The sequence below is a fragment of the Ornithorhynchus anatinus genome, chromosome 3 (genome assembly GCF_004115215.2).
Source record: "Ornithorhynchus anatinus isolate Pmale09 chromosome 3, mOrnAna1.pri.v4, whole genome shotgun sequence".
Classification (NCBI taxonomy): Eukaryota; Metazoa; Chordata; class Mammalia; order Monotremata; family Ornithorhynchidae; genus Ornithorhynchus; species Ornithorhynchus anatinus.
This window is the reverse complement of record NC_041730.1, coordinates 73783879-73803052: the sequence shown is the minus strand read 5'-3', so window position 1 is coordinate 73803052 and position 19174 is coordinate 73783879.

The following is a 19174-nucleotide window of genomic DNA, read 5'->3' as shown; positions in this document are numbered from 1 at the left end:
CCCCTGAAGGTTAATGCATCAGCGGCTCAAGTGTCATTGTTGTGTCTCCTTTACTTTTGGCAGAAGATTGTTCCTGTCTCCTACCTTTTACCTTTTACCTCTAACCATGTTTTTGGGTATCCTCCTTTCTTGTAGGTTGAGTTTCTTCTTCACCCTAACGTTGTGCCTTTGCCCAGTGGTGTGACTCACCCACACCTGTGACCAGAAGAAAAACGTGTCTTGTAATGAGTGTATTGTGGAGAATGTAGAGTTTTTCTGCAAGGGTAAAACCTTTATTTAGACTAAGCTTTTACTTTAGATGTACTTTTGCCTGGCTTGGGTTTTTTTTTTTTTTATTTTGAGAGGTGACCTTCTGTAACATTCGAATTTTTTCTCTCGCACAATGGTTTTTTAGTCGTTCTCTCGTTTTTTCTCTGGTTCATGTGTTCTCCCGTTATATCTTTGGAATTGGGTCATTTGCAGGCTCTTTTTTTCTTGGGCCCAAACTCTTTCCTAGGCCAAGTAGTTTCAGTCATGGTATGTATTTTGTGGGACAGGATTTGTTCTTGGCGGTGCACATGTGTTGGGGATATTGAGTTTTTCCCTGGGCCAACTTGGGCCTTTAGCCTCAGTTGATGTGTGGACCAACAGTTTCCACCATTGGAACTTGAGAGGGTCACACCCGCATTTCCCATAATGGGATGTTTGGCCCTAGCGGAGGTTTTGTTTGCTTGGCTCAGGTGTGGCCTGGCCTAAGATGTGGGCTTTGCTCAATCAAGTTTCTTGCGGGAATATTTGTCCATGCCTCTGAAAGCACCGCTTTTCAGTGCCTCAATTTTTTTGTCCTCCAAATAAATATAGAGTTGGAGGTCAACTCTCTTTGGAGAACAACCCGTTGTTTTTGTTGGACCCTGTTAATTGAGCCTCCCTTGGTCTGTCAACAGAAAGGTAGTAGTAGATTCTTGTTCCTTGGTTGAACCGTGTCCTGTCGTGTATTGTTTACCTGTTGGTGAACCTTTTCCCTGGGTGATCTGGTAACCTGGGTTTCACTTAGAGTGGTTGAAGAACTTTATATCCACGGAAGTGGTGTTGGTCTGTGGAAAGAACAAGGGATTGGGATGTATTGGTCCTGGGTGATAAATATGGCTCTCCCACTTGTCAGTTGTGTGAATATGTCTAAGTCAGTGAACCTCTTGGTGCCTTGGTGACCTCCTCTGTCAAAATGGGGACGCAAGAAAGGTGAGTAGTATGTGGGACAACCCCGATGATCTTGTACTGAAACCAGGGCCCTAGCCTAGTGGTGAGGACCTGGTGAGTGTGTTGTCAAGATCCTCTGGATGATTCTCCAGGTCCCAGGGTTTTATTGCTGGAGAGTTTCTGTCACCCAGAAAACATTTCCTGGAAGTAACTCTTTAGTGGGAGGTGCACAAGGTGTAAGGGCTCATTTAGGTCCTGTCAGGGATGCTTTCTTTTGGCCTCCTCTTGTGGTGCAAGTCAAAGCTTTGGTTTTGGAGGAACATTTGGAAGGTATTATCGGGAATTTGGTTGGCCAATCCTTTGCATAGCTGAAGGTTTGTCTAGCTGTGAACTTGTCCTCCACTGCAAGCTTTGTTTGGCGACCAACTTTGGCCTCGAAGGTAGAGGAAACTCAGGTTTTCAGGATTCTTCTTGGGTCTTGTTGAACAACACAATGTCCCCTTTACCTGTAGCTTGGACTTTTGGCCTTGACGAAAGTTTCCTCATAGTGAGCTGTTGTTGTCAGCTTGGCTTTGTAGCGGTTTATCATTCCTTTAACTTCCTCCCTAAATGTAACTCAAAAAGAAAGCCCACTGCCTCCCTGGTGGGGCCCATTTTTTCAATGTTCAGGTTTTCCCTGAGTAGAGTTGTAGTTGGACTACAATTTTCCCCTAATCATTTTTCAATGGTGAATTTGTTTGTGGAGAACTTTACAACATGGCTGTAGTGTCGCTCCTTGCATCAAGTCAGATTGTAGAGGAATGTGGTTTAGTAGCTGAACCTATTCCATGGGTCTGACCTGTTGATCTAGCTTGAATGGTTCTGGAAGTTTCCATTTTTCCAATGGTGTTATGGTTTCCATTGGGTGAAGTGTTACTCCTGGGCCAGGGAGTTCCTGGAGTTGGAACTTTTCCATGGAGTGCCTCTTGTTGGCAATGTAAAAAGTTTCTTGGAGCTAGCTCTGTGCCTGAGGGTTTCACTTTTGCCCAGGTAATGGAACTTTTCCTCTTGCCTTGTGTGATGATGTGGCTGAACCTCGTCTCCACGCTGGAAACTTGCTTCAACCTGATCCCTTTTGAGGTGGTTATAGGTTGTTCCTGGGTTGGCTTCTGTTTTGGGGAGGAGCCCTTTTTCGGGGGAAAACCTTGTTCTGGAGTGTATAAGTGGTCTCTAGCGTTTGTGTGTGGGTCTTGTGACCTTGTCACCCAAGCGAATGTAGTTTGCACGGTGGAAGTTCTTTTGGGTGGCTTGAGTTCTGACCTGTTGGAACCCAATCTTTTCAGTGTGGAGGGTTTTGATGTTTTGTCACCATCACCGGAGTGGAATTTAGATGTGAGCTAAATATTTTCTCTTGGATTTGGGATGGAGGCTTTTGACTAGAACTCAAAGGTTTCTGGGAGTCACGTTTTGCAGGCTGGAAAGTACTGTTGTAGCCAAAGATTATGGTGGGATTCTTCCCTTTGTTCCTGTGCTTCAGGTTTTTTTGGCAGGTAGCCTTGTTGTTGCATGTTTGGGAAGTTTGGTTTTTTCTAGGTGCCTGTTTTTTGTTGCAATGTTTGTCTATGTAGCAGGGACAGCAAGTTGTTTCTGTTATTTGGGGAAAGAATTCATGGCCTGGGTCAAGGTTGTTTTTGGGTACAAGTTCCTGGCAAACTGAGGTTTTGACCTATTAAACCGTTAGTCTGATATAGCCTTTTGGTCCAACCCCCTTTTTTTGCATAGTGTAGCTCTGCGGTTCAGCATAAAAGCTTATCTGTCTGGTGGAATGTTTCATTTAGGATATGAAGCAGCCTCATCCTTGTTTTGGAGTGGACTTTTCCTTCTCGGCTCCTCTTCTATGCTTGCTTGGGTTTTTCTGTGGGACTGAGCTTTTCTCCTTGGTGTCAGTTTTTATTTAGTGTAACGCCTTGAATGAATGAACGGTCTCCTGGGCTTGATGTAGTAAGTTTGGGTCAATCTTGGGTGTCAGCTTCATCCTTTTCCCCTGCATGAAGCATTGCGTCTGCTTCAAGGCATGTTTTTGGCATCTTCTTTCCCTTGGCCTCCAATGCTCCTGGACCTGAAATGGTGGAGTCAGGGTCCCCTTTTGTCTAACTAAACTTTCTTTGGATGACCTGAAGAGGTTCTTTTGGGCTGCATGGTTTAACCTCTAAGTCTTGTGTATTCTGTGGGGTGACCTTTTTTCCGAGTTAGATTTATTGGTGGGTTGAAGATTTGGGGGGGGGGGGGGGCGGGGTGTGTGTGTCTGTGAAGAAAGTCCTGGAGACGAATCTTTAACCTCTGCTTCCTTTTCTGGGGAGCGTTTACTTGGTTTTTGATGATAACTGCTGGTATTGGCTTGGCCTAGGTGACTCTCTGGACTGATTTTAGTGACAGGCAATGTTTATCTTAGCCTAGACTTTCTTTTGGGGATTATCATGTTGAATGGTTTAGGTGGTTTTGGAATGACCTATGGCATATTGAGGGGTCATGGATTTTCTAGGCTGACCTTGCCTGGGGGAATCTTGTTTTTTTCCTAGGAGCAGAGATTTTTGGTTAGTGAACCAATTTTGGAGTGGAACCTTTAACGCAGATACAATAAAATTAGGGTTGCTAAAAACTGTCTCTTTTTGTAATGTTTGGTGTTGGTGGAAGTTTTTGCCTAAGGGTCTAAAAGTCATGTATGCTCAGCTTAGTGGCAGCCAAACCTAGGGTTGAGAATAGCGATTTTTCTCGGAAAATGGGCTGGGTGGGGTGGAAATGTGTTTTGGAGATACCGATTCCTGGTGCCTCAGTGGCTTGCATTTAGACCCGGGCCATCTTTGTGTGTCGTTTGTCCTGTTTACCGTTTGTCCGTGTCAGCCTGCACAGAAAAGGTGGTTTCCATCCATATTGGTTTCCCTTTGCTGATGCTGTAAACCCTTGTGTCACCTATGAATCGAGGCTCCAGGGTCAGGTGACTTGAATCTTGTTTTTGACCAATGGCTCCTTGAGTGCAAATGTTTCCATTTCGGTGTAAAGAGTTGTACAGATTCCTTGTCTTCTCTTGGCTCCTCTTTGCCTTAGGGTGCACTCTTTCTCCCTGCCTTCATTTTTCCCCTAGTTCCACTGTGACTTTGGCCTCACCCTTGATCTTTGGGATTGGGGTTTCCTGGAGCAAATGTATTTCCAGTTGCACCTTGTCTTCTAGACCGACATTTGCATATTGTGTCAAGGTCTATTTAAGGGCATGGGGTTGGTGGTAGAGGCTTGTTTTGTATGGTGGATACGAATGAAGTTTCCTCAAAGGAGATTATAGGGGGGAAAGGAATGTCTGGCTACGTGGTTGTCATGGTCGACGAATGTTTTCATGGGCTGACCCTCTTGGTGGGGCAGAGGTGTCCATGTGTGCAGAGGCTTTTTGGGGGCACGATCTCGGGGTTATAGGTTGGAGCCTGCCTGTGATGTCAGTTGTCCCTTTGGTTTCACCCTTTTTTTTCACTTAGGCTTTTAGGTCTCGTGGAATTGGTCTCTGGAGCCAAAATTTTGCCCTCCACTCAACAGATCCTAGGGCTGACAAGTGACCCATGCTTCTCCCTGGACTCTAGTCTCAACTTGTCCCCTTGCGTCCAATGGTTTTGGACTTCTTTGGAGCCTGGTTGCCTTGCTTGTTGTTGTTTGGACTTGCAGCGTATTGGGTGTCAGTTTGGGCTTTGTGGCCTTGCCTGGGTTGTTTCTGGTCCCTGATGTTGTCTGGTGTCTAGGGTCTCGTGGCACTGTGGGTGAAGGTTGTGATCTCTGGGTTGAGGCTTTGACATGGTGTCCTGACTCTGTGTGGTGGAACTTAGGAGTTCTTGCGTTGTCACTGGGAGGTTTCATGGTTGATGGTTTGTCTCGTAGCTTTGGGCTTGCCTCTAGAGGAAGTTTTGTGTAGAGTTTTTTGTGTTGTGGGGCTTCAAGGTGTGCCTCCCAGTCTTCTACTGTATGTTTGCTCCCGAAAGGTTTTGGGCTCCCATCTGTGGCTTGGGTTTGTGGATTTGCAGGGGTAGGCCTCAGGACTTTGGAGATCCATTGGAGCTAGTTTGCTTTCGTCCTGTGGGCTTGTCTTCTAAGTCTTAGTCTGGCAGCTGAGGTTGTGCAAGGTTTGCCTGCTGGCTTTGTGCTTCCTTGCCTTTGGCTAGGAGAGTTTGGGATGGGCATCTTGGTAGTTTTTGTTTGGGGGTGTGTGGGCAGATGTTTTGCAGGTTTGGGACAGGTGGACTTTCCTTTGGCAGATGGATGCTTTGGGTGCTTGGGTGTACCCCTGGGGCCTGCATTGAGGTTGTTGCAGGCTCTGGGGTAGGTTTGGGGGGCTTGGCTGTTTGAGTTGGTTGAGTAATTATCATGGGTGGGGTGTGTTGGGGGGCTGTTGTCAATTTGGGGGGTTTGGATGTGTCGATTGGCTGGACTCATTTCCAAGTTGGGTGCCCGATGTCTTTTCTTTTGGGTTGTGACCAAAACAAAATGGTTTGGGTGGGGCATGGCCTCGTCCGGTCGGGTTTTGCTGGTTTGTTTGTGGCCTGTGTAGGTTCCAGTTTGGGCCATCAAAGTGTCGTTTCCTGGTTTGCCCCTCACATATGTCTTTCCTAGTTGGGGACCTTGAAGGCAATGTTGAGGAGATTTGGCCCATCAGGCATGTTTCTTTGGGTTGGTCACTGCAGGCCTCAGTTGTACGGTTGGGATAGGTATTTGTTGCAGGTTGGATCTGTGAGTGTTTTGGGAATGGGAAGGGGTAGGGAATGGCAATGTGTCTCTTGTCCTGGTTGGGGTCCCGTGAGTGAGTGTTCTAGGTCTTGGGCCAAGGAAGTCTTGTGGTGGCGGTTTGGGTCTTTCCATTTTGGCTTTGTTAATGTGGCGTCAGACAATATCGGTTGAGGTTTCAAGCAAGGCCGAGAGTGTGTAGAGTTGGAGGGGGTCACACACACTTTTCATCCTCAGGTGTGGTCTGGTGGTCTTTGCTTGGATGGTTTTGGTGTTGAGAGTTTGTACATTCCCAGTGGGGGAATGTAGATGCTCCCCTAGCCTGTTTGGGTGTGAGCAGATTTTCTTCACCTAGGAGAGTAGCCAGGTGTGCTGTGGGTGCCTGGGTTTGGCATCCTTTGGTTCCCTTGGTGGGTCCCACTGCCATTTGTGATTCCTTTTGTCCAGGGTGAATTGGATTGGCAAGGTTGGCTGGGACGTTTGGTCGGTATCAGTGGAGCTTGTTGGCTCTGCCATCTTCCAGGTGTAGTGTGGGAGGAAATGTTGTTTTCATTTTGGGTCCTCTCTTTTGTGTTGTATCATTTGGCCTTCTCGGTTTACTGGTGTCCGTTTGGCCCGAAGGGTTTTTCTTCCAGTTTGGGCTTTGTAGCCATCGTTTTGAGTGGTTGGGCTTGGAATGTTTTCGGTTGTACCTGGGGCCCCACAGCTTTGGCCCTGTCGGTTTCCTTCCAAGCCTTGGAATGGCAGGACGGACGGGTCACGAATCCTTTCTGTTCCAGTTTGGGGTTGGCGGGGGTGACCTTGCCTTATGCCCTTCCCCTCCTTGTTTTGCATGGTTTGGCCCGGACCCATGCTGGTTCCCGTTTTGGGCATTGGTCACTCACCTTTCTGTTGTCTGTCCTCGGCGTCTCTCTAGCGTGTGTGACCCTGATCCATTTTGGTGAATCTTTGCCTTCCTAATTAATTCTGGTTGATAGGGCGGGTCCTGCAGGTATGGAATGCTATAGGGATGTTTCCTATTGCCCCTTCCTTGGCTCCCCCCCCCCTCCAGAGGTAGGGTTGGAGGATTGGCAACGCAATCATTGGATTCAGGTTCTTGGGCTTCAAAGCTTCATGGCTCAAGCTTGAGGAAACAATGTTGGAATCGCAGTCATGGATCCTTTTGGTGGTCTTTGCAGGTGTCACCAAGTCTTGGATTGATCCTTTCATGAAATGGAGTTAGCTTTGCTGGTTTGGTGAGGAATCATGGTCTTTGTAGTTTTGGACTTGGTGTTGGCTGTTTCAAGGTGCAGAGCTGAGGTGTGGTGATATCAGTGTTGGTCCTCCCCCCCCCTGTCAGTCTGATTGGTTGGGGTCATGAGTGCTGACTGGGAATATTGGGGTCCTGGTTGTGTTTATAAGAGTTAAGTCTTGAGACTGGTTTGTGTGCAGGTTTGGGCTCCTCCACAGTAGATTCTTTTGGGTTGGCTCCTGGTATACTAATGTTTTCTGTCTACCTGAGACCTTCAGGTTTGTGCTTGGATTCTGCAACCTTTGCTCAGCTGGTTGTCATGTTTTGATCCTGGTCAGCTCTTTGGAGATCAGAGTTTCTTGACTGATTGGTTGGGTTGGGGCAATCTGTTTTCTGGCAGCTTTTAGTTGCTGTTGGTGGAGCTCCATCCAGGGTGGGGGTTCCGTGGAGTGAGCTTCTCAGAATGGGCTTGGAGTTGTTGGGATGAGAGTTGCTGTTGGGGAGAATAAGTCTTAGGTGTTGAGGCTTCAAAGGGCAGGGGGCCCATTGCATTGGAGGGATTCCCAAGGTTATTGTCTGGTGGGCTTTGTCCAGGAATCCTGCACTTCATGTGATGCCACTTGGTAGTCGTGGGTTTGCCAATATCAGTGTCCTGGTGTTTGGTTCCAATTGAGGACCCCCTCTCATGTCCCTCTTGGCTGGGAGTCCAATCTTGTTGGCACAATTTGGGACCTCTGGTTTTGGCCTAGATGTTTGGTGTCCAAAGATGCCGGTATGGGTTTTCTTCTGGGCAAGTGTCTGATCAGTCAGGGCAGGAGCGCAAATCTATTGAGATCACTTTGTGTGTCTCACTTTTGCTGTGTACATTGCCTCTTCTTTTCAGCGTGCCTCAGTGGAAAGAGCGGGCTTTGGAGTCAGGGCTCATGAGTTCAAATCCCCGCTCTGCCACTTGTCGGCTGTGTGACTGTGGGCAAGTCACTTCACTTCTCGGGGCCTCAGTGACCTCATCTGTAAAATGGGGATTAAGACTGTGAGCCCCATGTGGGACAACCTGATTCCCCTGTGTCTACCCCAGCGCTTAGAACAGTGCTCTGCACATAGTAAGCGCCTAACAAGTACCAACATCATTCCCAATTAACACCCAAGATTAAGACTGGAGACCTTTCACAATAATAATAATAATAATAATCATAATAATAATAACTTTTTCTGCATTCTCCAAACTCCTCCAGAGTTGTTTTGTCAAGGTGCTGTTGGCCCCCCCTTTAGTTGTCTCCATTTTTTATGGCCTTCTGAGGCTGCAGATTGGCCCTCATTGTATTCAACTGGTGATGTTTGTCCTGAAAGCTCTGTTGTGTCCCATCAGCTTTTCAACTCATGGTTGCCTGTCAGGTTTATCTTTCCATACTTCGAGTAGTGGCTCCAGAAAAAGAATGGGTTTGGCCTTAGTCCCAGGATTTCTGCTTCTAGTCCTTTCCAGGTTGGGTAGTGCATTTTCCAAAATATCTCTGTTCCTGAATGGATTCTATAGCTACACTCCAGAGAAGTGTTTGTATGTGTGTGTTTGGTTTGGCTGCAAAGGTCCATTAGGGGAACACCCCCCCCCCCCCCCCCCGCTTTGGCCTTGTGGCCCCTGGCCCAGACTTCTCAGGTGCCAGTTGAAGACCCAGGTGCCCACTCAGCGCTTCCCCGTGCCTTTGAGGATCCTCTCTCTTCTCCTGTAGGTGGACTCAATTTGCTGCCTTTCCCTCTGACCACTGAATTGACTGGGGCTGTGGCCCCAGAGAGAAGGGCATGTGTGTGTGAGTCTTTGGGTGAATCCTGGGGGGGGGGGGGGGGGGGGGGGGAGTGGAATGAGGCCAAGGGCCACTCAGGGGAGAGCAGGGGCCTTGGGTTCTGGGGCAGGAAGCAGGTCCTCTCCAATTGGCCAGGCATGGGGAAGATCACCCCAGCCTTGTAGGTCCTGGTTCAATTGGCCTTGCCTGTCTGTCTCCCCTGTTGCGTTGGTCAACCTGTTGTTAGGCAGAGAAGGTCTCCTGGGGGAAGCGGGGGGCTACAACAATGAGCCCCGCTGCTCTGGCTGTAACCAAGTGCTTGGAGTCCAAGTATGGAAGGCAAGCCGGCAGCCAGAAAGATCCTGGGCCCTGACTTCTTGAAATGGGCCAAGCATGATGTCTGGGACAAGCATCCTGATGGCATGGCGCAGCCTCAGGCTCTGGAGGAGGGGTACCCTTTAGGATTCAGGGGTGTCAGTCTGTGTTATTTCATGTTGGGACCAATTCTATGCCTCTGTGAAAATGTGGTGCTGATTCCTGCCTGAAAGGTGGATGTGAAGTTTAAGTGCTCAACCTGGGGCCTTCATCTTGTTTGTAATACTGGTCCTATTAATTCTGATGTTTGTTAGCAGAGTATGGACAGGCAATGGGGTCATTTCCCTCTCTCCTGGCTTGTCAATTGAGTGGTGTGGGATCATCAATGGACCCTGGTCTGAACTTTTGCTTTCATTCAGACACCCTGTGGTGGTGTCTAGGTAAACTGCATGGGGAGCAGAAGTCGAGTGGGCTAAGTAGTAAATGTGGATGTCCATATTGCCTGCAGAACAGTTGATGACTCTAGAGAGTTGCAACCAAAGAAAGACTCTCTATAGTGAAACAAATTCGGTACAGCCTGAGCTACAAGGTTCACTAAGATTTTCTTCCATCCACTTTTTTAGACAGGGGGGAGTTCATGTATTGAGAATCCAATTCACTTTACCTTGGCCTCAGTGCTAAACAGAGACACCTCAGGTGAACTAGAAACCCTGGAAAGAAAGTCGTGAGGACTAGGTGGTATACCTTGCCAGATAATAAGTGGTTTCCGTTGCTATTAAACCTTGATTATTAAATTTTCTATAAACACTAAGTTGTTGCACAAGATGCACTCAGATATCTATAACGTATAATCATGTAAGCACCATATAAGAGTAAATGCCTTAGCATCATGATTGAGTCTTCTAGTCTATTCATTTCATTTTTACATTGCAACTGATGATTAGTGGTATCATTAATTTATGCCACCGCATTCAAACACTTTTCACAGATCTCTCTTAAATAATCACATTCACATATCAGTTAACTTTCCAGTGTCATACATATCTATTCAGTATGCTTATATATTCCTAAGATTAAGTTCTCAACCTAGGATAACATTATGCCCACCATTTCCTCTATGCCTATGATCTCCTATGTGCTGGGATCATATTTTCATTTCTACTGTGAGCCTGTTTTGTAATATGACAGGTCCTAAGAAAGATTGATGTGATGCATCCATCACAAGTGGATTTTCATTGACAGAAGAAGAATAATTCATATTTCTTATAGTTTCTATGTAGTTTAGATAGGAAATATATGTCTACCCAGAGGATATAAGGACATGTGAAAATGTCTACAAATAAATGGCTTTCATGATAATGTTGTTCTGACTCCTGTTGGTTGCCACCAGCAAGCTGAGAGTAAGGAGAAATCGAGCACCAAGGAAGTCACATATGTAGGAAATGTCATTATCATTTAAATTGTCACCTCTTCATTCGATTTTACTTGTCTAGGGGTTCTTACACTTTAACAAGCAAAAAGCTTGTTTTACCCTAAAAAACAGTGACGAGTTGTTGGAATTTTGGTTCACATTGTAAATGCTTGGTTGTAGTGGGGAATGTCATGGCTACAGACACACACTAAGGTGCGAGTTTGCACATTTGCCCCTTAATGGCATGACAGCTTCTTTGAGCAAACCATGTTTGCTTCATTTACTGCACCTTCCACCTAGATCTTTTTATGTGAGGAAAGCTTTACTGCCTAATGGTCTCAATCCGTCTTGGTTCCACTTTCCCAATTGGACTAATTGTCATGCTAACAAAAGACCCCTAAGTCTTACATATTGAGGAAGCACCGTCTCCACTTTGCCCTGAAGAGGCCAAATATTCAACACTAGATGCCAGACCATTTTTCATCATGTTACAACACAATAACAGTCCCAGGACCCAGATGCCTCTGAATCCTTTCATGACCATCTCTCAGCAGGCTTATCCCCCACTGCATTGACTTCACAGACGTGCAATTGCAGCCAAGGCCTTGACATACTACTTGCTGGCACCTTTCACCATGTCACCTAGCACTCCAAACCAATCTGACTTGCAATGGGGCCTTGTCCCAGTGATAAGTGTGCATCCTTCATATGAAAGGTTGAGAGGGTGGGGCTACGGGCCTGACAGGACCCCATGCATAACCCCCCAGAAACTAGAGGTAAACAAACAGAATTTCCTGATATAAACATTCGCCCCTTCAAACTCAGGTAAGTCCAAAATCTTTTCACTCTGCAGGGACTCCAGATTCTTCACTACGTACCCCTAAATGAGAACATTTTTAATGCATTACTTAAAGACAGGATTCTAAGCAATGCCTCTTCTTAGTCTTTCCTGAATATCTACCTCTTGAAATTCCATCTAAAATATTCCAACTTTTCATGTAACATCAAGTAAGCAACCACCCTTTCACACTGATCAATGAGAACAGTGACAGTTGAAATGTCTTATTGGAATGGACCAGACAGTTTCTCAATCTTTGCCTTACCCATTGGCCTGGACCCCCTGCAAAGTTCATTTCCTCGTAGGAACCTCTTTGCTTTCCTTGTCAAGTAACACAATCGCTTAGGTTCCAATGCTCCCCACAGTTGCACCAACTGCCTTGACCGGCCAACCTCATAGCTTGTAGGAAATAGAACTGTCTATGGCCTCCTTTTCTACCCATGACATTTCCCCCTACATGCTTCATCCGTACCTCCAAGGTGCCTGTTATTCACTTCACTTGGCCCCAAGCCCCCTAACCTCTTTGCTGCAACCCCTCCTAATAGAGGCCCACTTTTAAGATGGTTCCATGGCCTTCAAACCCATCCACCAATCACTCCTTCTTTTCTTTCCTCTTCCACCTGGAAACTAGTCCCTTCCCCCATGGCATCTCAACACAAGAGTACCAAGTTGGCAGAGGGCAAAAAAAGGTCCCTCCCCTGCTGTGGCACTTGAGAACCCCAAAGATCTTCTGATTCAAATGTAGTGCTGTCCAGGTCTAAGGGGGAAAACTGTCTATTCCAGAAGTATTTCGCCTTCCTTGTTCCTCTAGGGTCCATCTATCCATGGTTTGATCCCCTCCACCCCAGGAGTTGGGGGGTGTGGGGATCTGAAATGCTTACATTGCAAATCCACCCTTAGAAACTTCCACAGGCCACTCAAGTCACCTGCCAATTGCTCCTCAGCACTATTAAGTAGATGTTCTGAATGTGCCTAGATTGTTACCCCTTGGAGAGGTGTTTCCTAGTGACAGCCAAAGCATCATCCTCCCATCCACAAGCCTAACTTCCAACATGCATTCCAGTCCCAAACCTAGAGGGACAACACTGCAGGGATCCTTAAGCCCCCCTATGGCACACAATTGGCCTTTTCTCCTTTTCTGCTACCATTCATCCTGACAACCTGTGAAACCATTTCCACTTTAAAACCAACCTGCCCCCCCTTGCCCCATGGCCCCCCCCCCCCCCCCCCCGTTGCAGTCATTAAAACCTTAGGATATTGCCCTTTGCCTTGAGGTCAATAAAAAGAAAGTCAAGGTGGGGAAGGGATATTCCTCCTAGTCACTGTCATCTCTACAAAACCTTTTCAAGCTATTTTAAATCCATATGGTAGTGTGGAAAGAGAATCAAGGGAACCCCAACTCCAAACCCCTCCAGGCACCTCCCTCCTCTCTTTAAGGAAAGCTTTACTCCCTCCACCTAATATTTTGGCCAATGACATCCCCATCACCCTCACAATCCCAGAACAACCATAACAAGGGACACAATCTGCAATCACTGCCGTTAACACTTGGAGCTCATTACCAAATGTCCCTGTTTATCTCTAATCAGGAAAATTTCCATTTTGGAAATTAAGCCCAGTCACGCTCGTACTTCTACAGACATGGCCAATGGGGTTGAGGGCCCAATAACCGCTGGGCCCATTGTAAGGGATTGGGTCCTGCAGGAAGGATGCCTTTTCCTGCTCAATAATCACCAACATAACATTTAAGGCCCATCCTGGACACTTTGTAGACCACAGCTAAAATTCCATCCCACAGCCAGACCTGAGAAACTCCCAATCAAACCCTAACTTGCCTCCCTCAAACATTCCCCATTATTACCACCCCACCCGGTCAACCCTTCAATCTCACACCTACCACCTCTTCTACAAACTCACCCTAAGGCACTTACCCCAACCACACATCCAAATTAACATCCTTACCTCCCTTGCCTCACCTCCCGATTACAGACACTGCCAACAAGGTCTCTCTATCAAAACCACCCTGTCTACACTCCCAGCCCAGATTCACTCACTCCTGAAGCCAATCCGCTAGCCCTTGCTAAAGATTTTTAAATTTCTCCACTCACACTCCAACCCTTATGGCAACCCACAACCCCTAATATGGGCCCCCCAGACCTGACCTGACAAGTGACCAAACCCACCCCACACCTACCAAAAGCTCTGAGGATTACTACACGTTTTTATGGTCTTTTACACATACATCAGTTGTTGACCCCTTCAATTTAGACCCCCAACATCCAGGTTGCAACCTTTCTGCACTCCTCACACATTGCAAATGAAAAATACTCTGACTGTGGGAAACTGCAGCAAAGCCAGAGACGACAGACATCAGCCCCCAGTCCTAAAAACCTGGCACTTCCTACACTTTCCAGGCCAAACTCCTCATTTCCTCCATTCCCCACAAACCTCATTGGCCAGTGAGTGGGTTGGAGGCCAAACCCTAAAGGATAAAAGGCACCGGGTGTCTGGGAATGTTCATTCCCCACAGCTAACATCCCCAACCGACACCCCAAGCAGACCCTCTGGCCCTAAAGGCTGCACCCTTATTTACCCCCCTCAGGCCACCATTCTACTCCATGGTCTTCATCAACCTTGTCCTTTTTCACATCATTTTAGATCGTGCCAGCCACCACCTATCTATTCCTTCAACCCCATGCCAACAGATCCCACTTCCTTTTTAAACCTATCACCCCCACCATTGACTCAAAACACTTTGGATTAAGTTGAAACACTGCAACAACCACCCCCCTACACACACACACACACACACACACACACACACATATATTTCCCCACCATATATGGATGGTTGGGTTTGGACTGTCTCTTCCCCCCAACCCCCCACACTAGACAGACTCATGGCCCAATTCAACACCCAAACCCTCTACAGATTCCAACATGCTCCCCCAAAAGCTGGCAATCACCTCCAGCTTGTCATCAACACAACACACAAGTCCACAAACACCAACTTTGCCCTAATCACACCTACATCCTCTCCCACCACTGACCTGGACAAACCCCTCCATCACATTTAGGATTTGACTTCTCAATCCAGCAAAGGACACAAACGCATTCACACTTTCCTAAAGATACCTCCCATTTCTCCAGGCTACCAACTACTCCACCAACCCCATAGAAACACCAGAACGCCATGCACAAAAGACAAGGGCAGTCATTCTTCTCCACCACCTTGCCCTCCATTCAAGCCAACCCAATCTGCTACCACCCCTACAATCCGTTACCTCCAAGAACTTGCACTATCGTGACCAGCTCAAAGACAAATATGTCTCTATTCCATACCCCTCCAATCCCCCCCGTCTTTCCTATTATTTCCCCAACTTGGGAGGCATTCCTTTCACCTCCTAATGGTCCTAGGCAACTACAGTGTAATGGGCTCTAGAACCTCCCACCGCTCCAATCCACACCCAATAACCCTCTGCCAACCAAACCCAGCTCCACAAACCCTTCACAACCTGTCTGGGTGATCACCAAAAACACACTCACACCTCCCACGTCATTCTGCACTAGGGCCTATTCCTCATCTCTAAAACCAAACACTGACCAACCCACCTTCAAAGGGTGACAGCCTCGCGCTACGCCTGCACAACCATATTTCTTTGAGTGCAAAACTTGTCACAGCCCTGTCCACTGACCTCATCATCCAATGCAGAAGTCAGCTGGGAACCCCATACAACTACAACCACCTTGACCTATCTGCCTCTCTCCCAACACTTTCCACTATACTCTACACAGAACTCAGCCCTTTCCAAAACACCAGCATGAGGGTCCCTTGCCATCCCCACGGCATCCTCTTTCTCTTTCAGGTTTCTTACTTTGGACAGGGCTACTCCAGACTTGCTAACCGGGTCCAATCAAAGTCATCCAAAGGAACAGATCGTAATCCACCCACAATCACAAACCATTCCCTCAACCTCTCCACCCCAACCCCACCCAGACTGCAGCTCGTAAACAATGACACCTCCACTACCAAAACTACCCAAACCCAGCCAACCACTCACTCCAAAGAAAGGATGAGAAATCACCACTCACACAACCCCCCCACAAATCACCACTTTTCCTGAGGCCAGACATCTCCCCTAGCACCAGGGTCACAGGACACCCCTTCTACATACCTAGCCAAAAATCAACCTCCCAATTTGAAATGGGATGGAATTTGTGTCACTTTCTATGCAGAACTCTCACCAAACACCAACCAGGACACCAAATGGAGAAAGCATGATACAAACCTGACACCTACCAACCTCTGACCCAAAGGGGAAGTCTGGGGTCTGAGTTTGTAAAGGACACATGAAGCCCATCTCTGGCTCTACTCCAAAATACAAGCTATTTGCCATGCAAAATGTGGGGAAGTCTTCTCCACACACCCACCCCAACACATTGCTTTCATTAAAAGCCAAACCCAGACCCCATCAAATATGCAAAGCCATTCAACTACTCCACTATTCCATTACTTTGAGCAGGCCACCACACTATCCTGGGTCCACAAACACACCACACACACTTGTCCCTTCCCTTTGGAATCCCCTCTTGCAGCTACTTGATGGCCTCAGACCCATCATCCCAAGAGTCACCCCAGGATGGTATCCAGCAAAGCCCCTGCTACCTTCCTCCCTATCCTTCAAGACTCTGGCTCTTCTTCTACCTCTACTTCCCTCCAACCTGACCACCGCCCCAAAACCCTCTACTCTCACCTCTACATCTTCATGTCCCACCAAAAGAGCCAAAAAGGGAGCCTTGGGCCAACCACCCCCCAAGCCCTCACTTCAAATCCAACTACAATCTCCAAGGCAAATTCCTACTACAACAACACTGAACTTCTCCATGTTCCAAAGTCAGCCCAATCCAAAACCCCAAACACCCAAGTCCCCACATTGACCCTTTTCTAACTCTGCCAGCTCACAGGCCAACAGGAAGCCATCCTAGAGACCTGAAAATAACCACTCCACCTCACCAAGCCAATGAGCTGATGCCCCAGGCTGACAAGACACACCAACCCCATTCCCCCACCTCCCCCTAACATGACACCACCAAACCTCCAAACCACCACTCTCACCCACGTACCAAACACAAGCCACCCAAATCTATCCTCATTGAACACCTTCACCCCTGGACCTCCAAAGAAATGACTCCACCTCCAATTCAACACCCCTTCCAATTCAGCACAAAGAGCCACAACCCCCAATTGACCGGAAGACGACCTGACACCCCACAAACAGCACCCCAGGCGTCCACAATCCCAAAGTCCATACTAGAGAATATCCAACAGTAATGCAATTCACAGCTCCTCTGGCCCCTCAACCCTCATCCCCCCAAAACAATCCCCCACCTGACCCCAAAACTTCTGCCCAACTTTGATGCTAAGGGGACTTGGGCACCTTCACTTTGCCACTTAACTTTTCTGGGCCTCAGTTTCCTCATCTGTACATTTGCAACGAAGACTGGCAGCTTCACATCCAACAACCCGATCACCCTGTATGTGCCCCCAACACTTCAACCAATGCTCGACAGATAATAAGCACATAACAAAATATCCACATTACGATTCTTATAATCCATTTCTCACTTACCCCAGACAAGGCAGCACTGACAAAAGAGCCTTCTCTAGAGAAATCTGCACATGCATTCAAGCCTAAATTCCCCAAACCCACCACCTACCTTACATTCCTCACCACCAATAACCTACCCCTATAAATGCTCCCATCCAACACTAAGACACAATGCACCTAACTCCACAATCCATTAATATCCTTAACAATCCCCACCCACCCTAATCCAAACGACTCCCTTCCCACCCCAATACATTTCGAACACTCTCTTCCCATACACCTACACAGCTACAAAGACATCACTCCCTAGCCCCTACCCCATGGACTCCCTCCTACCCCAGCCACACACCCAGGCCCCAGACCTCCACCACACTTCATCCCCATACAACCCAACCACTTCTTAAACACTCCAACCAATCCTCCCTCCCATCCAAAGGCCAATCCAAACACCACCAGAAGAGACCTTGGAGCTCTCTGACCCCAGCTGGCCCTTGACCTAGCCACTTTTCATCCCCACAACCTGACCTTTCCAAAGGGTTCCCTCCCTACCGATCCATTCTCCACATGACACAGGCTCTCACCAACCTAATCGATAACTGGTTTCCAGAACTGCCACCCCAGGAGCCACCCCCACCTCCAACTACACACACAGACCCACTCGACCCAAACTGCCACAACACTCCTCAATCCCACTAGCACAATCACCCCCCACCCACCTAGAAATGACACCACTTGGACATGGACCCCAGCTGCCCCAGACTCTCTCTCACGCCAAACTCCAACCATCCAAAGGCTCTCCTAACTCTGTCCCTCCAAAATATCCCTTCTTCGACAAGCCTCTCAAACCACTCCCATACTCCAAATTCCCACCAACACCATTCACACACACCCCACCCCCCCAAACCCCACCCCGGCCAACAACAGACCTCCACTCTACACCATGTCCAAAGTACCCTCCCACCCCCTAACCATCCATCACACCCCCACACCATTAACGATTCCATTGTGAATCAACTCAGATCCATCCACACTATTCACTACACCCCACAACCCTCCGACCTCCCCCCAAAACTATCGCAACACCACTACCGAACCTAAGCCCCAAAACCACTGGTCCGAGCAAACCACACCAGGTGCCGGTCCTCTAAACTCCACTGACCCCATTGCTACCTCTGAACCCACCCACCCCAACTCCACACCCCAAAGTACACCCCATCCCAAACACGCCAATTCCTCACCCCCCAAAAAACCATCCAGACCCCTCATTCTGCCTAACCACTTGCCCTCAATTGCCCCGCCCATCCCATTTAACTCGTCACTCAACCTTCTCCAAAGCCCCCCTGGTTGCCCACCCCCAGGGCCAATCCCTACCCCCAAAAGCCCCGGCCCACCTCAACACCCTCCTCCAAACCCATCTCAAACCCCACCCCCACAACACACACCTCCCCAGCTAGACAAAGGCATTCCTTTTCACCTGCACTACCAACTGCCCCCTACACTCCATAGCACTCCACACACCACCCTTAGGCCTTGGTGCCACCCCAGAGAAGGCCAAAACTGCTCCACACCCACCAACCAACTTCTCAAGACCCTCACCTCAAATTCTTCCCTCCACTGCCCTATGAGACCCCTCCAAGAACTGTGACACTATGCAAAACCTTGCCTCAAACAGCCCCGCCCAGGTAACACACAACACCGACTATTATAGCAGGCCACTACACCTGATTCAACTACTCGAAAGCCAGTCCCTTCCAAATATTCCCCTTTGCCACCAAAATCTCTCCAGACACTTCCACAACTCACAGATAGCTTCCTGACACATCCCCACTGGAAACACTTGCCCAACTCACCACACCTCCTACAAACTCTTCCCCCGCTAAAACTAGGCCCATCCTCCACTCCTCCCAGGCCATGGAAGAATAGGCTGCAAGCTGACCCCTCCCCAAGACTCCAAATGGATCTGGAACTTCACCAGCTGAAGCAGATAACGACTGCAGCCCCTGGAATGCCTACCCACTGTCTCCCTGATCACTCCAACCTCTGAAAAACTACTACAATAAGACTCATTATAGACCCTCCAAG